The 25,642-nt window shown below is 38.9% G+C and overlaps 1 protein-coding gene across 3 annotated transcripts in view; it reads left to right on the top strand.

Annotated features, from left to right (window-relative positions):
- Positions 1–25,642, top strand: part of TRAK1 (trafficking kinesin protein 1) — a 126,351-nt gene that overhangs the window by 24,439 nt on the left and 76,270 nt on the right. For all 3 annotated transcript variants that reach the window (XM_054274294.1, XM_054274293.1, XM_054274297.1), the window contains exon 2: positions 21,168–21,460. The gene's annotated coding sequence lies outside the window, so the exon portion shown is untranslated. The remainder of the gene's footprint in view (positions 1–21,167; positions 21,461–25,642) is intronic.

Below are 25,642 nucleotides of genomic sequence, written 5' to 3'. Positions count from 1 at the left end.
GGTTAGTGACAGTGTACTCTGCTTCAGTGGGTCAAGGATCACTGTTTGCTGTGGTTGCCTCCCTCCCTGCCTCCACATCTAATGTTAAACTGACACGTTATTTACCACCATGAGATGTTTTGAGAATAAGCCAGAAGGAATCTGAACTAATATTTTAAGGTTACAGATAAAACTGCTTTGGGCATCAGGTTTCTTAAGTTGTGGTATTATTGTTAAATATGTGCTCCGTTGGAAGCAGACAGATTGGTGCAAGAGGAATTGCTTGCACACTTTTGCAGCCTTTCAGTTGCAAAGAAATTGCAGTTGTTTGAGGTGCTCATATTGTGCTATATCTGTAGGACAATTAATTTGTCACCAATTTCTGTTCTCCTGGTGTTAATATTTAGATACTACGTGTATTAATCTTTGCATATGCTCATAGGTAATTTGGTAGCTCTTAGCCCATTTATTGAAGCATGCCATTAGTGATGCCTGTCTAATTGATATCCTCAACTTCATTCTCTTAAATTAAAATTCTTACAGTATAAGGAGCTTAGACATGAGTGTTTCCTTTGAAATGTGAGGACTTGGACTAAGGTTATTATCATTTTATTAGGCTTATTTTCTGGATGTGATTTGAGTTTGCTTTTCTTATCTGTATTTAAATTCAAAACCAGAACTTTAAAACAGAAAATGAAAATAAACCAGTTCAAAATTATTCATGAATTATGAGCAATATAAGCTGTTTTCTTTGTAGAACATTTTTGTAAAAACAGTTTTTCTTTTTAAATCCAATGGCTCTGGAATATTAGATTGCTGTTGGAGAGTTACATTCTTATATTCTGATGGCCGGAAGTCAGGAAAGCTCTTTAGATTTTTCCTCCCCAACTTGATCTTCATTGCTATAATCAAACAAGGAGCAACTTGTTATAATTTGGTAGTTCTTTTTGCTACTGCACAACTTGGCTGAGCCTGAACTCCATGAAAAGAATGAATATCCTTGGTGGGTTTGTAAAAAACCCTTGCAACTGCTTCTAATCAAGTTTAACTTCATTTTTTGCATGTTCTTTGTTACAAAACCCATTTTAACTTCCAAAGTTGTTTAAAGGGCCTTTTTATTGTTGGGAGCTTTTGAGCTTTGGAACAATGCCCGTAATAGCTGTTCCTTGCTCTGTGATTGAAGGAAGGACTGACTGACTTGATGGAAGCTGACATTTCTTAATGAAAAGCTTTGCATTTTAAAACTTTATAAAAATACTTTGAATGTGTACTACCTACAATACCTAAAATCTTTAACACACTCAAAAATCTCAGTGCTACAATTGTTTTCAGACAATTGTAGGAAAGCAGAGGTGAGGAAACAAGATGTTTTTGTAGAGCTTTTAACATCCCTGACATGACATTGTACAGGAATGTAATTGTAGTTGGGCAGAGATGGAGCTCATATCTCATATCAGGCAGAAAGAATACCCTTATTGTTGGTTCTTTTAAATCTCCCTTCTGTCCACACTGGCTCAGGTAGGATTATATTGCAACAGAATTGTACTTAAATTCTAGTAGAAGCCTATGTCCTTAGGGAGTAGACTGAAAAAAACTGTGAAGTGTTTGTGAGTGAAATGCATCTGATGGGTTCATGTTCATTTCTGTATGGCTCCCTTTTTTTCCTCTTGAAGTTAACATTTCACTTCCTGATAAAGAACATACAGGTAGAGTGAATACAATGAATTTTTCTCCCTATTTAATTAACTTACCCACATTTGTTTTTTCTTTAAGATAAGTCTACTTCCAGTAAGGTGCTTGCATTCATCAGAGTGGCTCAGGATTTGTCCCCACTGTATTTTGTTTATCTCTAAAATACAGAGGAGCAGGTGCCTTGCATAGGTGTTGAGCAATTTTCAGTTTGTAGAGAGAAAGTCTTTTTGAAGGAATATGTTAAAAGAAATACTTTCAACAGACTGACTTCTTCTCAAACCCTGCCCACACCCCTCTTTGTATATCCCAGCTGTTGCTGTTAAATGTATGAAATGTAATGTTCCGTGTATGTGATATGAAATGGAGTGCAATGGAAAGAAATGTTTTTTTCTGGTTAACTGTGTACTAGGAAGGAAGGTTGAACACATATGAAATTTATGTTGAAGGTGCTGTAAGAAACAGGAGGTCTTGTCCACCAAGCAGTTGGATTCTACACCTGTGAAGGGAGCTTGGATGAAAGCAAACAGTAGTTCTATACTAAAACTTGCAGTCTGTACAGACTAGCAAGGAAATAGAATAACTTAAATGTTTAAACAGAACTGAAAGTTTAGGGAGTGATGTGTAATACATTTACTAGGCTTCCTAACTAGGACAATTCAAATATGAAGTTAAAGACTGAGGATGTATGGCCTTTTAGAGCAGTATACAGTTTGCCTTCATGTCATCATGAGGCTGTTAGAGGAATTACTCGAAAAACCTGAGAATTAGAAGTCATAGGAGTGCATTTCACCTTTTGGATTCCATGTTGTTAGATTAAGTACTGAAACTGTTTTCTTATCAATTGTGATAATTTTTTTGTCTTTGATCCCACTTCATTCTGAAATCCTTTTTCTCTAAAGGAGATGAAATGTGCTTCTTGATGACATGTGACTTCTCACATACAAGGTTTCATCAGAGAACTGGAACTGAAGGTGAAAAAGGTAGCTGACAAAGAAACTTTCAATAGAGGAGATGCAGAAAGAATAGCTGCCTAGATAGGCTCTAAAAATCATGTGAACTTTAAGCCACTCATGAGCTTAATTTAGTGGGAGACTGGCCTGAGAGGCTTAATATAGACAGCTCAGATATCATGTGGAAACTCTAATATAGACATGTATTGATATAAGAGACCTTGAGCTTATTTTTATTTGTTCCTGATCAGATAATGTGTTTGCTTCCCTCCCTTAACCCCATTCTTTATTTTCAGGAAATGCAGTAAAATGTTGGCTGTTACTGCACAACTACACCTGACTGTACCAGGGAGAGTGAAGGAAAAGTGGCCTTTTGGTACTGGCACTTGTTTTGATTTGCTCAGCTTTCAGTGGAGTCTTCAGTAAACTTTTTTGGTGCTCCTCCTGATAACTTTGACTGGGAATAAGTGAAATAAGTAGTGACTCTGGTCAGGGTGTGCTTCTGCTTGCTGAGAAGCGTTAGTGACTTCTGAAAGATGCAAGGTCACTGGGTTTTCCTCTTTCTTTCTTTCTTTCTTTCTTTCTTTCTTTCTTTCTTTCTTTCTTTCTTTCTTTCTTTCTTTCTTTCTTTTTCTCTCTCTCTCTCTCTTTCTCTCTTTGTCTCTCTCTCTCTCTTTCTCTCTTTCTTTCTCTTTGTGTCTTAGCACTAGTTTATTTGTATGTCTTCCAATATTGTAGCTTCAAATTATAGCTATTACATTAACAGTACACTGATTTTTCACTCTGTTCAGAAAACTCCTTGTTTCTTGCCTGGTCATTAACAAAACATCAGTAGGAAGGTCACAGTGTAACTGATGTGACTTGCCCTGTGATGGAGGTGTCATGGGAAAAACAAATGGATGAGTGGATTCCCTTTGTGTTTACAGTAGCCATGGAAAGTTGTACTTTGTTGAAATCTCGGTCAGGCTTAGGAAAAAAAGCTACCCACACTCTTAAATCTTTACTTAAAAAAAAAAAAAACAAAACAACCACCCCAGGATTTCAAGTATCACTTCAGCTCTTACCAGAAATTTATTTGGAATAAAATCATACTGTTGGTTTGGAAGGTTTGGGGATTTTAACTGTACAAGAAAAAAAATGTATCTGGTGTAGGTGGTGTTGATATTATTCTGAGTCTTCCTAAAATTATAGTCCTTAATGCAATCACGATTTATGACATGTAATTGTACTTACAGATCTGTAATTTCATAACTGGCACATTTAGTTTGGGAAGTAATGTTATAAAAGCAAGAGTGTTGTCCTCCATGTGAACAGGTGAAATACCTCAGCGTCCTGACAAAACCAGAGTAAGAAGGACACCTTCATGTTCAAAAACTTTCTTTCTTAAACTCATAGTGAATGTTCCACTACTTAAGTTTTCAGTGAACAGAGAACTGCTTTGAACCATATAGATTAAGGGGAGGAATAAGAGTCAGACCAAGACTTTTAGTGGTTGGTTGCAGAGTTTTTGCTGTCACAACACAAGAACCATGTTGTTAATCCTTTTTAAATAAGTCACAGTATTCTTCTGTGGTAGCACTGAGTGGTAGATGTTGCAGAAGTTTGTGATCTTCCCAGAGAGAATAGATTTGTGTATGAAGTTTCTAAGTCTTGCTTTTTCTGTCTCTTTCTGAGAGACAGACAAGTTGCTTTTGAATTATAAAATCACCAATACAGAGTTTGTAACTGACTGGGTAGTTTTGGTGTTCAAGCACTCTTTCTACTTCATAAAGTGCCATTAAAATTATTCTCCCTTCTCAAGACTTGATGGAAACATGCTTTGCATGCCTTTTGGTGACCAGCTGGCCTTTGATTCTGTAGCTCAGGGCTTTTGGTAATAAAAGATTTCATGTGCATTTTTCTGTAGTGATCACAGCATGCGGTGAAGCAGCAAAATCCACAATGCAGGTATCCATACAGATGTGACCTGGACAAGTCTGAAACCTGTGTGCTTTAATCCCCGCTCTGCTTTATTACTGTTTTATAGCAGGAAAAAAAAACTTTGAATGTGGAGAGCCTTCCACTTGCTTACAGAATGTTACATGTGCTATTACATGTTCATTCTGAAGACTTCCACAGAAACAATCATGGAAGACTGCTGAATTGCAAAGCAGTATGCATTTAAGTGTGTTAAGTTCAAATTGTCAATATGATTCGAACACATTTAGATTTTACAGTAAGTATTGCTTATAATGCAAAACCCTCAGCTTTCTGCTATTGCTAGTAAAATATCTGTCACCTGGGGAAAAAAAAAGTGTTGGTCATGGATGGGCATGCAGTCAAGGCTTCCCTCCCTCAGCAACCATTCTTTAGTCTGCCTTCTCAGTCTCTCTTTTAATCAGACTGAGCTGTGGAGCTGTTACTAAGCTTGCAGAAATGTTTTCCGCTGATAATGTGCATGTCTTGTAGTTGAGAAGTTATTTTTAGCAGTCTGGTGAGACTCTTAGAGTCACTGAGGGACAGAGCCCTGGCGGAGATCTGGAAAAGGGAGCTGCTTGCCAATGGATTGGAATGGGAGAGGGGAAAATGGTACCTTTCATTCACAATCATCTTTTTCTGGTTTTGACTACGTTGTTCTTTCCTGGTAACTTGCAAAGAAAAGGCACATTTCCCAGGTTTGTGTTTGGCTGGGAATAATCTCTGTGTTACTGAGGCAAAATTGGTAGAATTGCATGAGTGGAAACTTCCATTTTCACTATGATGATTTTCAAGGGCTGCCTGGATCTCAACAGGCACCTTCTAACTAGAGTGAATCTGAGAGGTGCTGCTCTTCACTCTGCCATAGTGGAAAGGCTCTGACCTGAGACAGTTTGTATGAAGTCAGAGTTATATTAATCTGTTCACTGCATTTGTTAATGTACTGGACTTTTCCTGACTGTGTATTTAGTACCCAAGAAAAGTTAATCCAGACAACAGTGCCACTGAAAAAGCAAATTGTTTTAAGTTGTGGAACCTTTAATTTGACCATAATACTCAGCTTCAAGCAGCTTTTTAATATTTAAAATTTAGTAAAACTCCTGAGAGGCTCAATTTGACCTATTTTATTCATAGAGCTATTATGTAAAAAGATTGCTGAGGAAGAAAAATAGCAGAAAGCACAAGAGGGTCCACCAGTTTATGTGCTTATGTGCTGAAAGCTGCTGTTTTTTCCAGATGGCAGAATAGCTAGTGGGACTCACCTAAGTAAATTGCTGTGCTTTTCCTCCCTCCCAGCTTTTTCTTACTTTTAATGTGTGTTTTGTTTTAGTGCCATAATCAAAGGTCACTCCCAGTCTTTCAGTCTCCACATGCATGGCTGAGTGAATGCGTTTTTCTTTCATGTTTATCTTTGCAAAGAAAATCTGTGGGTGGAGAATTTACCATGGGATTCAGAGTGCTTTGGGATTTCTCTAAATTACATACCTGGGAATGCTGCCACATAGCAGACACGTTTCAGTGATGTGTATTTCACTGCTGTAGGACACCAAAGATGAAGTAAGGTAGGCTGTGACAATTGCTACTGAAAGTGTTCATAAAGTAACACTCCATGCAAGAGAAGGTCTGCAGGCATGCTGAAGAGCATCCTTCTTTCTTATTACTATTTTGGGGTAGGTTTTATAAGTTCCACCATACTATTTCTTTATACTGGAGTAGTGTCATTTATCTGATATAAAAATGCTTCACCCTTTCTTACTGGAAAATAACTTTGAAAGACAGATATTTGTCTGTGTTTCCTCAGACCAGTCAGGATGGGTTCATGCTGAATGTCATCTCTTTGTTTTGACTGGTAGGCATTGGTCTTGCTTAGAGTACTGTGTGTTGGCCAGCTTCTGTGTTATATGTGCAGTAGTGTGGATTTTTTGGGGCTTCATCCAGTGGTGCATTATAGTGTCTATATTGTCTGTATAGGATGTTTGTGGGAAAGTTTTGGATATGGCAACTTCGGTTTTGTTGACTTGGATATTTTCTGTCCACTGTAAGGTAGAACATGTCATGTACTCTGGAAATTTGCAGACTTGCTCAGCTGAAGTTGTTTTATTTTTACAGATGTTTGTAATTTGTCTGAAGAGCACAGGCTAGAATGGTTAAAACCTCGTGCCTGTGATGGTGTCCCTTGTCTTGTAGCAAAAGGAATTGATGATTAATGCAAACTGTACTATGGTAGCTAAACATGAAATATTTGGTTTTAAAGACTTTTTGGCATATGTGTCTCTGCTGAGGCTGATGATTGTGCTGAATAATATAAAAATGATGTGGTCAGTGTCCTCTCTAGTTGCCTTTAACTTTGTGCTGTGAATATTCAGTAACACTGTGCAGCTGTATTACCTGCACGCATATTTGGACCAAGGGTAGAGCATGCTCAAATTCCCTTCCTGATTTCATTTGTAGGAATATATACTGCCACTGTGCACTAATGCACATTCTACATTATTTTGACCTGATTTGTAAATAGATGTATAAATTCAAAGAACTGAGCACAATAGATTAATATCTCTTCAGTGGCGTAGTTGTGACACATGACTGCAAAATCAAGCTTCTTATTGAATGAGAGTAAACTTGTACAAGGGGAAAGAGGAAGAATCTGTCAGAACTAAGAAACCTGCACCTAAACACCCTCCAGTAAGTCACAAATGCACTGCAGCAGCAAGAAAATAGTAGTCTTTGTTCTAGCTGTGTGTTTGAGGTTTGTGTGGTTTCTTAATTGCACTATAAATTGATATCTCTGTATATGGCCCTTTGAAAATTAACAGCTCTGTTCTTCAGTGCATTCAGGAATGAACACAACATAAAGATTAAGAATGGAAGTCTATGAAATGGCACTATTATGGAAAAGTTTTTTGAGAATTTGAGAATGAAAAAAAACCACCAAAAACTCCAAAGTGTACTGCCAGTTCTTAAGTGATCTGTTATCTGTGTCTGAACTTGTTTTACTTTGTTCTTTCCTACCTCACTGTAGATTTAGCATGAATTATCAGAAATCAGTGGGAGCTGTAAAACGCCCTTCTATTCCGTATCAGCATGACTGTATGAACACTAATTTAGCAGTAGGATTCTGTGGGAGACCATATTGGGTGTATGCTGTGGCATTTGCTTGGAGTTTCACGGTCTGTTCTGGCAGAACCGGTCTCTTCTCTGACCCATCTGGCATACTGTGCAAGTGATCTTAGCCTAGAAAGTTGTGGATCCAAGTCAAGCTGCTGCTGACCTTTCCTCCTGCTTATTAATAAACCTTCCTGTTTCTCCTGCAGTCAGTGCATGGAGCGAGGCTGGGGAAGAGCATTTCAGCAGCGTCTGCCCTGCCGGGAAGGTGGCAGCGTGCCTTTCTCGGGTTGCACAGAGACACTTGGGGCTGGGGCTGGGGCTGTGCTGGCAGCTGCTCCGGGTGTTGGTGCCTGGGGAGTCTGCAGGAGCAGCAGCTTTGAAGAAAGGGCACAAGTGGTGGAACTGCGAACCTACCATGGAAATCTGTTAAAAGAGAGAGAGGTCAAGGAAGGTTCTGGTGCAATTCATTGCTGCCAACACATTCACCCCAGAGGGGCTGTGCTAGACTGACTGCTCCTTGAAAGCTGGCTGCCTTTCTAAACTGCAGGACAGTGGCTTATTTTGGCCTTGACCTGTCAGTTGCTGGTGTTGGTGATGATGGAAGTTTACAAGGGTATTACTGCTAGGCTTGAGTCATGGGAAACTTGTCTGTGCTTCCTGTTTTGGCCATGGAGATTCCAACCTAATGATGAATATCAATAGGGTTTTTTTATTCAATAATGTAAATTAGGTATGTACATTTTATTTATTCTTCCTGTTCTGTTTCCATGGTGAGGGACAGGTGTGTGAAAACTGAGTCATGGGACCTTACAGAGACATTAAAGTGCAGAAAAGAGAAATGTAATACTGTAAAGAGAAGGTTTTAAAGAGATGGCAGAATGTTTCACTGGGAAGAACAGAAAATGGTTCATGGTGGAAATTGAGGGTCTTGCTGAGCCCTGTGTTTGGTACAGGTGAATAAACAGTGCATTCCTGAAAACCACGTCTGGATCCAGAACAGCAAGGGATGTAAGGCTGGTCTAGTGTTGCCATATCTCTACTATGCACTAGGAATAGCTACAATATTTAATTCCATGTATCCTGGTAGAGGAAATATCGCAATTTTCACTTTAGAATACAGTCTTGTGTTTTGTTTGAACTGCATGAAATGTCTGGACTGCTATGTTCTTCTGACCAAAGGCCTGACCAAGATTTTGTTAAACAAAAGCTGAACCTTATTTGCATGGGGCAAATAGCTCAGAGATCTTTGCCATTATTTGGCATACTTTTTAATGTTACTTCAGCATTTCTTACTGAAAATTTTGTTTGAGCCCAAACCCCCAGGCAGATACACTATAATATTTCACCTTGCTTATGCTTAAAGCATGACTAAATTTAAATCAAAAGTTTTTCTACATGAACTATAAAACAAGTTAAGTAGAATGAATTCATTTCAGGGAAGTCAATGACTACACAGAATATAAAAGTATTTTTCTAAAATTTCTCTCTTTTAATTATGTGATATGCAGTCCTTTCTACACAAGTTCATTTTTTCCTTCTGCCACATTAAGTTTCAAGGAATTGCTCTCCAGACCTTCTTCAATAGCAAGGAAAGCTTCATATTCTCTCTTGACAGTAAAAGAGATATGATAAAGCTTTGAGTTCTGCTGTAAGAACATACTGGACAGAGAACTGAAAATTAATGAAGTCTTAAATAATGAAATTGAGAGTATGCTGTCTCCAAGCACTTTTTAATGTTACTGGTTTCAGTTGTCAAATCTTGGCTTCTTTTTAACTTTTTTAGCTCAAATAAGAGTTTATATATCAAATGAGCAACATACACAGGGAATTTAAGAGCAGGTGGAGAGATCTGTTCCTTTCAGGAAATCATGTGTTTATATTAAGCATTGTACTTGTAGGCCTTGCGTTCCATTCTACCTGTTGCTCTTGAAATCTGATTCTTCCACAACTCTCTTGACAGAAACTCATTTCTTCATGCACAAACAAAAAAAGTGAGTGTTTCAAGTAGACAGACTGTTACTTGGACTTTGGTGATACTTTCCTATGATCTCAAAATGTATCATCATCTTCAAACATAACCATGGGTACTTAAAACCCATGTTCCAGTCTTATTACAGTTATTTTGAAAAAACTGGGTATTGGGAATGATAACTTCCCATGTGCTAGAGTATGTATGAGTCAGGGGAAATGAATTCTGATTGTGGTTCTGAGGCTGATAGGACCACTGCTCTGCCAAGTTAGGTCATGAAAAAACATTTTGAAGGAAGATATTTCTAGGCATCATAATACTTGTTTTGAGAGAGGCTTTCTTTTAAACTGCAGATGGGCAACATTAGTGACTTGTAAAATATTTTAATAATATAAAGAATAAAGAAGTGCTTCAAATGCTGAGCTTTCCAACCTTGTAAAGCTAACATGTTGTTCTCTCCACTTTTACATTTAGCATGTCTCTGTAATAGTTTACTGAATTGGTTCAATTTCTTTTATTGCCCAAGCAAGGGTTGCTTTTGATACTGTAGTGAAAAGTTCCACTTTCAGAGAAATTTCAGTCTTAACACAAAGAATAAAATCCTTAACATATAAGAAAAAGATTTGTCTAATAACTGTTTTCCTCATGGAAAGCTGGCTGGGTTGCTTGCCTGAAGCTGTTGGTAGACTCCGAATGCTTTCTGGCTGGGTGCTAAGATACAAATAAGTCACAAGGCATGCTGATAAGTGGGGAACTGAATTGGCTGACGGTAGAGCAGGTCGGTTGTCTAGTCCACTTACAGTAGTTTTCAGTCTCAACAGAGAATTCCAGTTGAGCCGGAGCTGTCAGGGGGCAGTTGGGTCCAGTGCTTTCTTACTGCCTGTGCCATGAATCTGCTAAGTGAGGTTCAGTGTCCAGGACTATCTGTTGTGTGTTTTGGAGAACATGTACATGCACACAGGAATTTATCTAAGGACAGCTTCAGAAAGTGCCTTGTCTAATAGTTATCACAACTATTTTCCAAAGTCAGTTTCCAAATGGTCTAGAACCATTTGATCCATCTGCACTGAGTGAATCCAAATTTCTGATTTTGTGGTTCTTTGGGGAAAGCCACAATTCAGGATTTCAGCTTCAGTCTGTAGCTAAGTAAGACAGTCTGCAAATGAAGGAAAAACTGAGCTTGTATTGCATTTAATTTGTATTTATACCTCCTAGCTTAAGCTCTTCTGTAGTTCTCCCCTGTAAGGAGACTTTTTTCTCTTTTGATTTGTTTGGAGTTAGTTGGTGTTTTTGTGTGTGTGTAAAGACTGTATCACAGCTTTGCCCTTACCATCTTCAGGTTAATGTCCTTGAATTCTAAAAAACTCTGTTTTAAAATCTTTGCTTGTGTGACTTTGACTTTAATGGCACTAAGCCACTGATAATTGGCTCAGTTTCCTAAAATTCCACAGCCTGTTGTTAGGATAAACATTTCTAGGTTCCCAAGAACACAGACACATGTATATGGTAATACACTGATTATACAGAGCAACTTTTAAACAACAAAATCTTATTTTCCTATTTTATTCTTGGTGTTTTCACACAAGCATCAGAAGCAGAAAAATGACGTGACAGAAGTTCATTTAAGGTTTTTAAACTACTACATTTAAGATATTTAAACTACAATGTAGCCTTTTGAGAAGGGCTGTGAAATGGGGTTTTTTTGCTGTAGCCATTAGCCCCAAGAGGAGCTGGAGGGAAGCAGTCCTGCATGGAATGGTGTGTGTTGAGACGTACCCTCATTAGTCAGGGACACATGTCTCAGTTGCTGGGAAGGCCATGTGACCAAGGCTTTGGTATAAGGCCCTGGATTGTTGGTTGTTCAGGAACTTGTGGTCTTGTTGTGTCACTCCCCAACAATGGTACCTAAAGGGGCTTGTAAGGTTCAGATATCACCAAGTCTTGGAGTTGAGGCTTTCTCTGGGCTGAAGAGGGCTGTGATCTGCATTCCCCCCAGCCTAGAGCTTTAGAGAGGGGCTATATTTATAGAGCTTGTGACAGAGCTGTGTTCAGCTCACTCGTGTGCTCTCAAACACAACAGTGTATGGTTGAAAGCATTGCTCCCATACACACCTAATCAGACATGGCAAAAGAAAATGGATATGAGGCCCAAGGATATTAACAGCCAGTTAAGAAATTGTGGGATAGGCTCTGAGGAACTCTGTGCACGTTCAGGATTGTAAGGCAACCTTGAAGAATGGTGGAGGCTCTCACTGGATTGTGCCAGTTGCTCGAGCACGTGGGGAGGTTCGCTGCCAGGGAGTGAGGCAGGGCCAGTGATGGTAGTGAGCCAAAGCAGATCGACTTAGCATCTTACTCAGAGCAGGAATTGGTGGTCTGACTGTCCTTGGAGGTAAGGTTCCCAGTAGTTGTCTCTGAAATTGCTTATAGCAGCAACAGGATATTTAAATGTCTCAATTTCTGGGAAAAAAAAAAAAAAGGATGTTCCTACTCAGAAGGTGGGGGTTTGATTGGTTTGTTGGTCTTATTTTTTAAAAATTCTTTAATACAATTATTCAACTCCAAAGCAATCAACTCAAATCTGAAAATAAATGGATAAGGACACAGGAGTTACAGTGTGTGGGTTTTGAGTTTTTTGAGTTTTATGCTTGTTTTGTTGGGCTTTTTTTAGGGCAGTTTGCAAAGAATTTCATTCCTCTTTTCCCTGCTCTCACTGACTGTGTGCAATAAGAAGCAGTAAAGAAAAGCAGCAGTCCTGTGTTATATGAGATTTTGTGCAAATATTTTCAGAAGGTCAACTATTGAAATTTGGAATAATGGCACTTTTTTCTAATCCTGTAAATCGGAATTTTTTAAAATTTAAAGTGTACCAACTCTATGTAGACTCTTAGAAGTCATTGCAGAGGGTGAGAAATGAGAAATTCCTCCTGTAACAGGAGAAGAACAATAGTAATGCAAAACAAGATTAAAATTCCCCCCTCTCCCCCAGGTTTTAAACCATGATAAATATTTGGTTTGAGCCAGTCTATTCTTTGTTTGGAGTTACTTGACTAAAACTCTTGGCCCCGACTTGCTGGCAATTAGTTGTATTGTGTTTTTGATTAAACAGTAGTGTAGTGGTGGTGGGAAACCAACATACTAGCATGGTCTTTTGGCTGTCTTCCGCTGCTCTTTAGTGTTGCCCTGAGGAGGAGAGTATGGCTGGGCTGGCTCATCAGAGATTTAGCTTGGAATGGGAACAGATTTTAATTTGAATATCTTTACCTACTGCCTGCTGTCTTAGGCCCAGCCATTTTTCAGTAAGTTCTTGGGGGGTTTTGTTTTGTTTCCCCTGTACAAGTAGCTAGTTCGTGTTTGTGTAGTGCATTTGTGACTCCCTGCTCTGCTTCTGGGCAAGTGCTCCCACTGCTCCTTCCTGCAGATGGGAAGTGAGCTCAGCATTCAGGAGCAGGGACACTGGTGTTACCTCTACAGTTCAGAGTTTGTGGTGATCAAACAGCTCTCCCCCACTAGCAGAAAAGCTGTAGCCAAAATACTTATTTTAAAACCTTTGAGGTTTGTGGAGAAGTAAAGTGAGGAGTTTCATTCTCTCGTGGTGCATAAATAAAGAGAACTTTTCATATTTTTATCACTGTTCCCAGTGTTCTTACCCATATTATTTGAGGACCTAAGGTTTGCTGTTGATGTAGTCATTTTCCCCATACCTGAACTCTGACAAATCTTTGATATCTGCCTTTTTGAAGTGGTACAAGGAGATATGCTGGCAGAGATGATGTTTATGTACCAAAACTGATGGTCTTGCATTCTAATTTGTGTGTTCACTGTTTTTGAGGCTGGAGTCCATACTAAATATAACAGCAGCCTAATCCAAAATTATTAGGTGGGGTTTTTTTGTTTTGTTTTGCTTTTTTTTAAGTCATAAGATCTTATTATCTTCAGCAAGTATTGGTCCATGCCTTTTACACCCATTTTGTTCCTGAGTGAGCACATTGCACACACATGAGTGTGAAAAGAAAATATATGTTTGGGGTGTTTATGCTTTGCATTACCATACCTCTGAGATTTGTTTTCTTTCTTCCTGAATTCCTTGCCTGCACCTGCAGTTCTCATACACTGTGCCTTAGTGGTAGTGGTGGTTGAACAGCTTTCCCTTTCCAAGGCAGGTACACGGCTGAAGATCTCCCAGCCAGGAGCACGAGGTGTTGCAGGAAAGGGAATGCACCATTTACATTTTTGCAGTTTTGTTTGTTCACTGAGAGAGGAGTATGGTGGGGAGAGCATGGTTTTTGGCCTATATTTAATAAAAGAAGAGAGGGCTGTAAAAAGCTCCTGGTGTAATGTGAGCCTTACAGAAGGAAGAGCTATTTATAGATCCCTGCAATATTTGCCTGAAGGAACTTGAGAGCAGAGTGGGGCAGTGTTACATAAAGCTGGGTGAGAGCACACTTGTGCCCTCACAGCTGTGAAGGTCAAAGCCAGGGCTTGTCTTACAGTAGGCTACCACTCTCCCTTGCCCTGAGGGGAGAAGAGACTGATGGGCTTCTTCTGAAAGCCAAATCCTAGTGGTGAGAAACTTTGGTTTGTGGAGAGCAGTGGTGTGGTTTTCTTTTAAGAGGCTTATGATTTGTGATGTTTTCATTTCCTTGTTTTTTGAGAAAACATGACTGACTTGATTGATGACTTAACTGTCAAATAAAGCTAAACAAGGTCACAGCAGCAGCTCTGGGTACCTTGAGAGTGAGATTTCAGGCTGTACATGGCTATATTATGGTTTAAGCAGCTTTTTGGTTATTGTTGCTGCTATTCTGTCTTTTATTCTCATGTGGTGACTTTTTTATTCTAAATGAAATTACCATGCCACTGGCAGTTAACCAGGTATTGTTCTGGTTTTGGGTGCCTTAATCAGCTAAGTACTTGTTCATTAAGAGGCTTTATAAAAGTGATTTTAGAAACCCTTCAGATCTTCTGCTTGAGAACATTTTTTTATAGTTTCACAGGCAGAAAAGCCTTTCTTCAGGAAGCATATACCTTGAGAAGATCCTTCATAGCATGTGGCATTAACACTGGGTGTTGACACTTTTCTGAAAGATTGCATTTGGCTAGGTCAAAGCATTCCTAACTCCACCATGAAGAAGAAAAAAATCCAAAACTAACAAAAAGTGTGGAATATGATCTGAATGTACTATAAAGCTAGGAAACTTAAGCAAGAAGTTTGATTAAAAGGACCTTGACTGCCTTTAAAACTTCAGATAAGGGTGTAGTCTGGACTTGTCCAAGATGTTTGTCCCTTTAGTTTTTACTGTAAAATTATTGGAACTCTTGTAGCATAAGAAATGCAGAATTATGTCAAGTGTTTGAAAGTAAATAAGGTGCTTCTCACATCCTATCACTCATCTATGATGCCTAGACTCTTTATGTCCCTTGAGTTAGGGGTTTTAACTAAGCAGTCAGCATTCTGCAAGTTCAAAAGGCAGCTTCTGAGCAGAAGCTAACAGTTTATAAACCATTAGCAGAAGCTAATGGTTTATAAGAGGGTATATACTACAGCACATATTTAAAACAGCTCAGTAAATTATTTGGGACCATATTCAGCCTTTATCTAAAAGTTAAACAGTGAATGTTTATGGTGTGTGTGTGTGTAAAAGCCAAACCTTCTGCAAATGGTTATTTCTTCAAGGTCTTTCATGTATTTAAATGGAAAAAGGCATTTTGACTGGCTTTTGAACTCACCCACTTAGTGAAGAAATTGTTTTTAAATTAAAAAAGACAGATTTACAGATTCAAAATGTGTGTTATGAAAGAAATAAGAATTTGGATACTTAAAGCAATTCTAAGTTGCTTCAGTCGATTATTTTCACAAACAAGGGTAGGTGAGCATATTGATCTTTTTATATATGAGACAGACATATAAAGACATACATAGCTTTGATTTGTTTCAGTGTCTACATGGAGCATTTTGCATCTGAAGAATTTTTTTTTTTTTGTGGGGGGTAGATAAGAACCTTGAGGATTCTATTTAAACAGCTTAGTAAAACTTACCAGATTTAGTTTAAAACAGAGGTGCTTAGTAGATTTATAACATGATGCACAAAACAAGGAAGGATATTTCTGGTGGGACTCTTTCAAGTACATAAAAGGGTGGAATTTACACATTCTAAAACACTCTGATGTGTTTAAAATAGTGCTTAGTACATGAGAATTAGTGAATTAGTAAATGAGAGTACAGGATCAGGGCTCTGAAGCTCCAGGTGGATGTGACGAGTAGAAAGCTCTCTCAATCCCTTGATATCTTGTGGTTCTGTCTAAATTAGCAAATACTTTGGTCAGTAGGGGTGGGTAACTAGATCAAAACCCTGAACCTTCATAAATCTTCATTACTGATTTGAAGGGGTTACTTTAGATTAGATTTAGCGTGTCACCTTGGGCTGAATGTCCCCTCTCACCCATGCAGTTTGAAGCTTCTTGAAGGATAAAATTTAATGCTACATGGTACATGACTTGTCAGTGATGTAGCCCATGGGGCTACCTGAATTTTCATGTCCCTATGAGACTGCAAGCAGCATTGAAGTGCATCTTGCAGCAGAGTTTTCAGATTCTTACTCAAAAGGGAATTGATTGTATATATGTACCAGAGCTGTTATGCAAAACCAGCCAGCTCACAGTAAATGGTTTTGCTTCTTCTCTAAACCAAGCAGCATAGTTGAATTGCATATGAGAGTATGCATAGCAAAAGGATGACCTGGAAGATTTTAGTCAGATGTTCTGGAAAGATATTTTTTCCCTCTGTTAAGGAAGTATTTCTTTAAATTGGCAGACATTCAGAGTGTCCTAGTTGCCATTTTAGACTATTGAATAAAAGCAGTATTGAATCACAAAATCTGAGCTGGATAATGAAAAATGGTTAAAGCTTAATAATCACCAAAGGGTGCAGTATGTGGCTCTGGGGTAGCACATTAGGAATTCCAGATGTTTTGTGACTACAGTAAATTGCTGTTACTACAACCCACGATGGTGGTTAGAATCATGTTGCAAAGTTATGGATAACCTACTCGGCTTTGCTGGGCTCTAGGTAAGCACATGGCTGAATATCTCTGTATCTTTTTTCTCCTTTTAATGGAGAAAGAAGGATTACTTAAAGTCATTTGAGTATTTAGATTCAGAGCTAAGTTGTGTTTAGTGCTGAATGCAGAAAAGCTTCATCTCAAATGGCAGTGAAGTGGTTAGTTTTATTTTCATGTATATGAAATTCGTAATGTATGAAACTCAACCCTTTCACCACAAAATAAACCCCAAAGAAAAAATGAACAAATTTCTTTTCATGTCCAGAACCCAGAAGTGGCTGACTGTTGTGGAGATTTTTTTTTCCCACTGCCTCAAAACCATCAAATTTTGGCTGTTGTCTAATGTAAATGTGTCTGTTTGCTTTGAACTGTTTGCTTTGCTTAGACAACTGGCGAAGCTGGATTTTTTTTTTAGTATGTGGAACACAGTGCTGACTAATCACAGCTCAGTTCCTGACTTGCCTTTTGTAATCTGGGCTGCCACAGGTACACTACAGTCTGTACCCAGTGTACTTCTTCATCAAGTCTTGGTTGCGTTGCAGTCATCGTCCAATCCATTGTGTGGATGTACTACTAGATTGCAGAGTTGTTGGCTGTATGTAGAATTTAAGATTTTAACATAGTAATCATGCCAGTACTCTGTTCTAGGCATTCATTGGGTTAGACCAAAATCTGGGCATTCTTCAGAGGTGGTGTGCAGGGAGAAAGTCTTTGTGCTTGTTGATCACTCTAACAAGGTGCACGGTTGGAATGATTGCCTTTCAACAAACAACTGACATATTAGTTTTTTTTCAGAGTAGAACCTTTGTTAAAAAAGATATAGATGATAACTTCAGGGAACTTTACTCTTTCAGTTTTACAGTGAAGGATTTTGTTCAAACATTCCAAATTAAATATTTCTTTAGTTCCACATCTGTCTATTGGCCTCAAACTTTCATTGTATTTAGACTGGGAGAAATGGCACAATACAGCCAATGGTCCAATACAGCTTTTACCATACTGAGGCAAAAGCTGAATTATGTCATATTAGGTAGGAGACGAGTTACTTAAATCCTATATCCATGCAGCTGTTGACATACACAGTAGAAAGAATGAAATGTGTTGATTTTTCATTAAGAAAAGTTATAATCTGATTTACAAACTCTTCACTTGTTTGGACGTCAGATTAGGTACAAAACTACAATACTTATTTCTATCCTCATTTGTATCTCAGAAGGAGTGAATACCAAGGAGTTCAATAACAATTTGTACCATCATGTTTACAAATATTGTATGTGCAGGTGACACTGACTAAAGAATAATATTAATATTGTGTATTTTCTGGGAACACTAACTACCATGTCCATTTCTCTTTATGGCTGTTTTGACAATCTGGTAAATAGTGTTCAGTTGCAGTTTGTTTGTATTTTCTGCAATAGGAAGACTTCTATAGAAGTTTAAAGGACAAGTGTGCACTGCCTGGATTAGGTGGCAATATTTGCCTTGCAAGAGATGCCATGCAAACAGTGCCTCTGTACGTTTCAGTATGGAAACTGAGGATATTTAATAAATCTGAAAGGAAGCAGATACACACATTTATTCTGACTTTCTTTCCTCCATGATACAAGGTTTTAAGATAAAGGCAAATTCTCTTCCTTAAACCTGAGCTTGACTTTCTCATGTAGATGCTCCATGTGTTTCTGCAGTAGACCAGGCAGACTGACTGTTGTGAATTTTGGGAGGTTTAGCTTTTATTCCTCCTTTGTACTTTCAAGCTTATTTTCCTCTAGTTCCCATAAGTGCCAACAGTGAAACAGTTTGTGTAAAGGAAGAGCATTGATGACTTTTGTTTCTGGATATGTATCTCTATTTACTCTTAACAGAGCCAAGTGTTGGGGTGGAGCTTACAGGAGGGGGTGAGCTGGTTCCATGGTACTGCAGTGGAGTGAATGTTAAGGGGTGAAACTCATTCAACACAAACTTCTAATGCAAATTGGAATGTTATGTTCTGACCAAAAGTATTTTTTGGTGAGGACTGTGTGGGAGAGAGTCAGAAGTGGTGGTCAGGTATGTCAGATGTTGGATGTCATTTGTTCAGAAAAGTTACAAGATCTTAAATTCCCAGAACTCACATGAAGGCTGCAGACAAATCACACCTTGCTTATCAGTGTTATTTCATTCAGGAGTGCTGTTTTCTTACTGGCTTCCTGAGGTTGCTAAGGCAGGGCCTGGGAAGGAGGGGAGAGGAGGGCAAGAAAAGCTGAAAAGTTGTGTTGGAGCTTTTAGTTATTTAATCCTAGTCAAGGCCTTGTTCACAACAACAGACTTGTCTAACAGTTTCCCAAAACAAATGTAATTCACAGATGTGTGGCAGCAGCTAGGACAAAACTGAGCCTATCTAATCAGTCTGTGCATTTCCAGTACTTTTTCTTGTTTATAGCTTAAGCTGGTTCTATCTTCAGTGCAGAGGGGAAAAATAAGTTTAGCATTTTGATTCCAACTTCATTTGAGCGTCTAATTTTTAATATCAGTAATCTCCCCTAGTTATTTCTAAGGAGCTACTTGAAAGGGGACCATTTAAAAAGTAATCAGTACAAGTAACCCCATTGTTCTTTTCAGTATGTACTGTGATAGTGCAGGGATAATGGATGCTCTGCAGGGGAACCATAACACTTTCTGTTAAAGCACTCAAGTGAAACTCTCTCTTCCTGCAGCTGCCACAATACAGCATCATTTTTATTGGGGTATGGTGTAAATTATCATTTGATTTAGTGTGTTCCCTTAGTTGTTACGGTCCTTACAAAATGCAGTTTTTGAGTCTGAGTGTGAGAAGTATTTCCAGGTTAAATTATACCATGCAGGAATATAAATGTATGTAATTGAGGAAAACTTAATGTTATGAAATGTTATTTTGTGTGTAAGGGTGTTTTTTCCAAGAGTTAATATTGCCCATCTGTTTACCAGTTATGGTGTTCTGATTTCAGTACAAGTGTATCCTTGTTTGGACCCTCTGAAAGGGGGAGAGAATTTTGCTTTTTTGTTCTTACACCCATGCTGAAGGTGAAAAACAGAAAAAAATGATGCTGGTGCAGTGTTCCAGCTTTGTTGCAAGACTTTTACTCCCAGAAGGTCTAAACACCTGATCTTTGTCTTGACAGATTAAAGGCTGATATTTGAGTCTTGCAGTGAGTTTCTAGAAATACTGTCATGTTTTGTTGGTGCAGTAATGTTATTGGCTAGGAATGCCAGAAAACAAGTTGCCAAAATACTGAGTGTAACTTGAACAGCAAAATGAGATTATCTGGATGTATTCCAGAGATTAGAGAGAGCCTTTTTCACATAGAAATCTCAAGACAAGTGTTGTTCTGGTTCTCAGTGAAGCACTGATCATAGCATGTTGCTGCACTTACATATCGACTTACATCACATCTGGTCTTGCAAATCAGTGCATTTGTGTTTTCTTGCTGTCTGTCTTCCTGTTTTTCCCATGTTGTCTGGGTGTTCCTGTGTGGGTTGTTCTTCAGTAGCTGCTTATGTGTTGTAGCTATTATATATATAAAAGTCTTTTAAGTCTTTTCTCAAGACTGTTTTTCTGCAATCCCATGATAATATTTTCCTTTCCTAGCAGTAGGGAGCATTTGCATCTTTCCTTAGACTGCTGATAACCAAAAGCAGTACTACACCATCAGTCTTTGCAGTGCCTTTAGCTCCTTAAACCAAATGTTTGCTTAAGTTCTGGAAGAAACGTGCTCTTCTTCATTCCTTCTCTGGCCAATTCCATCTTGCTGGGGACATTGGTATCCAGTGTGGAGGGACTTCATTCCCATTTTGAGACTGAGGCACTGGGGAGCAGAAGCATGGTCAGTCCTTTAACCCAGGGTACCTTGAATTTTGTTTCCTGTGTTCTCTGTAAAGGACCCTAGAGGTGCCAGCTGCCAGTCTGTCAGTGAGGGGCTGGGTGTACAGTGGAGAGGAAAGTCTAGTGCAGTCAGAGTGTAAACTTCTAATAATTGCTGTTTTGTTTGCTATCAGTTGATTTCAAATTATGGTGTTATTAAAGTTCCAGGTGTTATTAAATCAACCAGGGATGTGCAACCTGTCTGTATTACCTGGCTCATACAGATGCTGGGTTACACAAAACTTTGACCTGACTGACATGAGAGAAAGTTGGTGAATGAGCCAAGGTAAATGGACTGTGCTTACTGCAAGTTGGGATTGGCAAAAATACGGATGTTTAATCAGCCATTAGTAAAAAACGCAGTACAAGGACTGACACTGCTACTGTGCAAGGTGCAGAGTGCACACCACTGGGCAAAGTGCAGAGATGGGCAGCTGCTCTGTGAAGAGTGTAGGGGTTTCAGTAAGTGCTGAATTTTTCAGGTTAAACTAATGTTTAAAGAAAAGAAAACCATCTGTCCTGGTATATGCTGTTTGGAATGGCTTGAATTGACCATTTGTTCCTTTTGTGTTCTGCAGACTTCTTGAAGCCAACTCTAGAGAAGACAAGGAGTTCCATCTGTGCCAGCCAGCCCCGGCCTCCAGTGCTGGTCCCCCTGATGGCACATTGTACGAGCCTGTGAAACCTGCCAAGCTGGACGCCACAGCTTTGCACGACTGCACTTTGGCCGCCGCCGTGCCTCCCTCGGAGCTGTCGAGCCATGCAGTCCTAGCCCGCGACACAGGCATTCACGAGGAGCACTATGTAAGCGAAGGCGTGGAAGATGATGTGCCAGACTGCAGAGAGTACAGAGATGCCTGCACCATTACTGGTAAGCAGTCAAATCCTTTACCTTGGTGAGCATCTGGTGGTGTAGAGTTAAGCTTCTGTTCTTAAGCTCTTGGTGGGGTATCTGCTTCATGGATGGTGTTGTCGCTGTTCTGCACATGTTTTCTTCTTAAAGTGATTTCCCTGGCACCAGGATTTTCAGTGAAAGTACTGTGTAATGTTTAGGGTCCTTGCAAATAGGCCAGACCAATGACAGCTGTGAAACCAGGTTCACAGTACAATTTTTTGTATTTATGTACTAAGGAAATTGAACCATTTGAAAGTTTGTTTGGAAAACAACAAAAGTAAGGGATGAGGAGAAGGGAACGCTGCTCCTTAAAGTTTATGGAATGCTTGTCCTTATGTTCAGCATAATTTAGAATTCCATCTTCATATGAGAATTGCTTTCTCATATGAAGAATGGGAGAAATAGGGATGGGAGAAATAGGATCTGACATTTTTACTGTACATACTTTGTCTTTTCAAACCCATTTCGTTTTTTCACATTTGTTTTGGAACAGTAAAAGTTAATGAATATGGAATATAATGTATATGGAATAGCTTCTTCTGCATGCTTTTATGAAAGGCTGAATACCCTGTTATAGATTCATACACATAAATGGAATATGTGTTGAAGTATGGTATTTTAAACAGAATTGGATTCTTAGTGGTCAGCTGACCCATTTTTTTGTGTTTGAATAATCACTGTAACTCAGTTTAGTCATGGTTATGGCCATGAAATGACAGGCAGCTTTCATTCCAAGTCCGTGGTTTGTTGGCTGAGCTGTGAGGCTTCTCTTAGCCTAATGTGACCTTGTGAGTTCTAAGTCCTTTTGGGAATGTTTGAGGAGTCAGCTGAGTTTTTGGAAGGGAGAAATGAGAAAAACAGCAATAAGACTAAGGCCATTCTAACTGGCAGCCAGATACTTATATCCTCAGTTACTGTCAGCCCTTTCTAGAACTGTCTTTAAATCAGAGAACTAGCTAATGGTGACTGTCAGCAGCTGCTTTAGTAGCATGCCTTAGCTTAGATCAGCCCAACAGCTGTGTAGTTACTAAGGGCTGATATTCTGAAAAAAAAAAAGATGGGCAGAGGTGCTCTCAAGTCCACCCTGATTTCTGTGGGAAGGCAAGCAGCAGGGTTAACACTGGAGTCACTTTGTCAGGTATGCATCTACATAAAATAAATATTTTGTTTAAATAAACAAGCTTACTTGCCATCCTTCCTTCCCTGTTTTCATGGATTTAGAGCTCCTTAACTGGTTATTTCAAAAATGGTGATCCTTTTGACTTCCATGTAGTTAGGTAGACTAAAAACTGCTCATCACATAAATGCTTCTGGGTACTATTACTCTGTTTTCCAGGCCCCTTGTAGAAGGATCTTGCAATCTATTCTGCTGGCTGTGGCCTGTCTCCCCTTCAGCCCCTCTCCTTCCTGCCCTGTTAACAGGAATTTAACTTTGTTTTTCTGTCTCTGACAACAAGCCAGGACAACCAACTTCTTTCATGAATCACGATGCCTTCTTGATTATGGTTTCTTGAAAGGCAAGACAAACTCACTTTTTAACATTGAAAAAGTTTTCATTAAATGGAGGCCAGCACATGTTCTTGCTAATTCACATTCCTTCAAGCCTGGTGTAGTTTCTGAATCTCTTTCTTCTTGCTTAGCTGTCAACCAAGTGTTGTTTACAGATTGGTTCTAAATTGCTTTTTAAAATGGATTTGCTATTCTGGGGTGTCAGATTTGTACTGTTTGTGACCTGAGAACAATATGATGTGACTTTCAGTAGAAATAGCAGTGGTTTTGTTGATTGTTTGTTTATTTGGGGGCTTTTTATGGTGTTTATGGATTTTTGAGTTTCAGCTTCTTGCTCTGCATTTTGAAGGTATCAGAGGGCATAGGCTGGAAGTAAGGAATTGGTCTCATATTCCCTCTGTAAAATCTTTGTCAGTTTTGTGTGCAGGTATGCAGTGTGTATACCCTTGAAACAATCTGAAAGATAAATACTTGACTGAATTGTCAGGATTGTCAGAGACTTTAACATGAAGACTTTGTTTAGCTCTGATTGACAAGTTATCACTATTTACAGTTTTAAATTGTTTAGTGGGAAAAAAATTTCTTATATCAAGTCTGCATATACTATAGTTTTTCTTCTGATACCAAGCCTTGACTAATCCTAGAGCTCAAATTCAGCAATCAGGGTAATCTATATTTTTTAAAGTCCTAAATTACACTTACAGCCTATTGTACAAATTATCTGCAAAAATTCTTGTGAATAAAGGTGTGGGCACATTTAAGAAAAGAATGGGAAACTAAGGCACAGTGTGGTGTGTTGATGCTTTCTGGAATGCAGCAAGCTAATGGTAATTGGAGTGATCTCTGATATAGCTAATAGTAAATTGTATGATGTGCACATTTTGCTGTTTAACTTTTCCAGACTATTGATGCTCAAAGAATTTTTAATGCTGCTTCCTTTTCTTTTTGTTATTGTTTTTGTTTCCCGTTGTGTTTGCAGGCAGTAGAGAGGTACTTTGGCATTCTCTGTCAGCAGCACCATCTTTTCTGCCTGGAACCCAAGAGCAAAGTCAATGTAGCTGAGAGCATTGCACGTTCTGATTGTGCTAAGTGTGTATTCTTGGATATGGGATTGGCTTAAGCATTTCTTGTCTCCAAACCATCTCAGAATTGGGCTTGAGCAGATTTCTGTGGGAGTGCAACTAGAGGTATTTTAGGCAACTGGTTTGGATAGAATTCCTTGCTGTGCTTTTGTGTCAGAGAGGAGATGAGCCTTACTTTTTAGTTAGGTCACACCTCTCTAATTGTCCTATTGTGTGTCCTAAAAGCAGTTCTGTTGGCATAACAGAGGCAGTAAGCACTGTAGGGCTGGGTCCAGGTGACAAAAGCAGTGTGGTGAAAAATTTCCTTGAGCCAGTGTCTGAGAGAGGAACAGCACCCTAAAAGCACCTTTCCCACTGAATTTTATACTAAAGCACCATCCAAAGCTCACAGGTTGCAAGTGAAGCTTTATGCAGGTAAATGCTTTTGAATCTGTGCTGACTTCAGCACAGAAGGGCAGATGAAATAGGATAGTTAATCCTTGAAAAAAATTGTTTGTGAATGTTTTAAGTGTTATTATGAAAAATAATAATGCCTACTTTGTGTATAGTGGAGCACTTTAAACCTGAAAATTTACTCAGTAGAGGTTGTAATAGATTTTTTGTTTTGTAATATTTCATTCTAGTTTTGTTAGGAAGATTTAGGAGAAAAGTTCAGTGTAGTCTGACTTCAAATTTTCTATTGATTGTGGGGTTCCTGCAGGTAAATGGGCAGGGGACTCAAGCCCTGAGGTTGGTGGACAGTGGGGCAGCACTGTATGGAAGTGGCATAGTGCTGCTTCATGTGGGAGGCACCTATCATGTCCTAGTTGGGTTTTTTTTCCTTTTAACTTTTTCTTGCTACTCTCATCTTCTCAGAGTTTAGAGATAGGAATACGGATGTAGCACCATCTAGTGTTCTTTTTGCTAGAAAGGGCATGGAAATGCTTTTCAAGGTCTGTCTTTTCTGCAATTGCAGTGCAGATGTGAATACTTTCAGTCAAATGTTGATGAAAACAACAACTGGAGTTGGGGGCTTTCTTCTCTAACAACACCACCACAAGCACCACCACCCCCATCCCATTTTTTGTAGAGCAGGAAGGGCTGTAATCTTGACATGAAAAAGCAGAGTATCTCTGAATTGGTCAGTAGTCCCAATTTTATGAATTACAAAAGCCTCTTAGTCTGATTGCCTTTTTCTTATCTGTTACCTGCTGTCTGACAAATCCTGTCCCTCTGGAAATGGGGGAGTACAGTGGGGATGGAAGTCAAATATCACTGGATATTACTCTTGTGATAGCTGTCTGACTGCCAGAATATTTTTGTGAGGCTTTTTGGTTTTTTAATTTTTTTTTCTCTTAAAATATGCTTAACATAGAATCCTTAGACATCTTCAGTAAGTTAACTTTGTCTGGTTTTGCATGTCTGAATACTCACAATTTGCATTGATTTTGGTATGGTGTACTTTGTAATTCAAGAGCTAACTGCTTAATATGCCATGTAGGTTTCCTTCATCCTTCTCTGAAAAGGGAGAGAATGAATGGACTGTAATTTAAATTGCCCAGCTCCTTCATTAGTTTGCATAATTCAT

The sequence above is a fragment of the Melozone crissalis genome, unplaced genomic scaffold (assembly GCF_028551555.1).
Source record: "Melozone crissalis strain CALT ecotype California unplaced genomic scaffold, PUWL_Pcris_2 ptg000016l_1, whole genome shotgun sequence".
Taxonomy (NCBI): Eukaryota; Metazoa; Chordata; class Aves; order Passeriformes; family Passerellidae; genus Melozone; species Melozone crissalis.
This window is presented reverse-complemented; position numbering and strand designations above follow the sequence as displayed.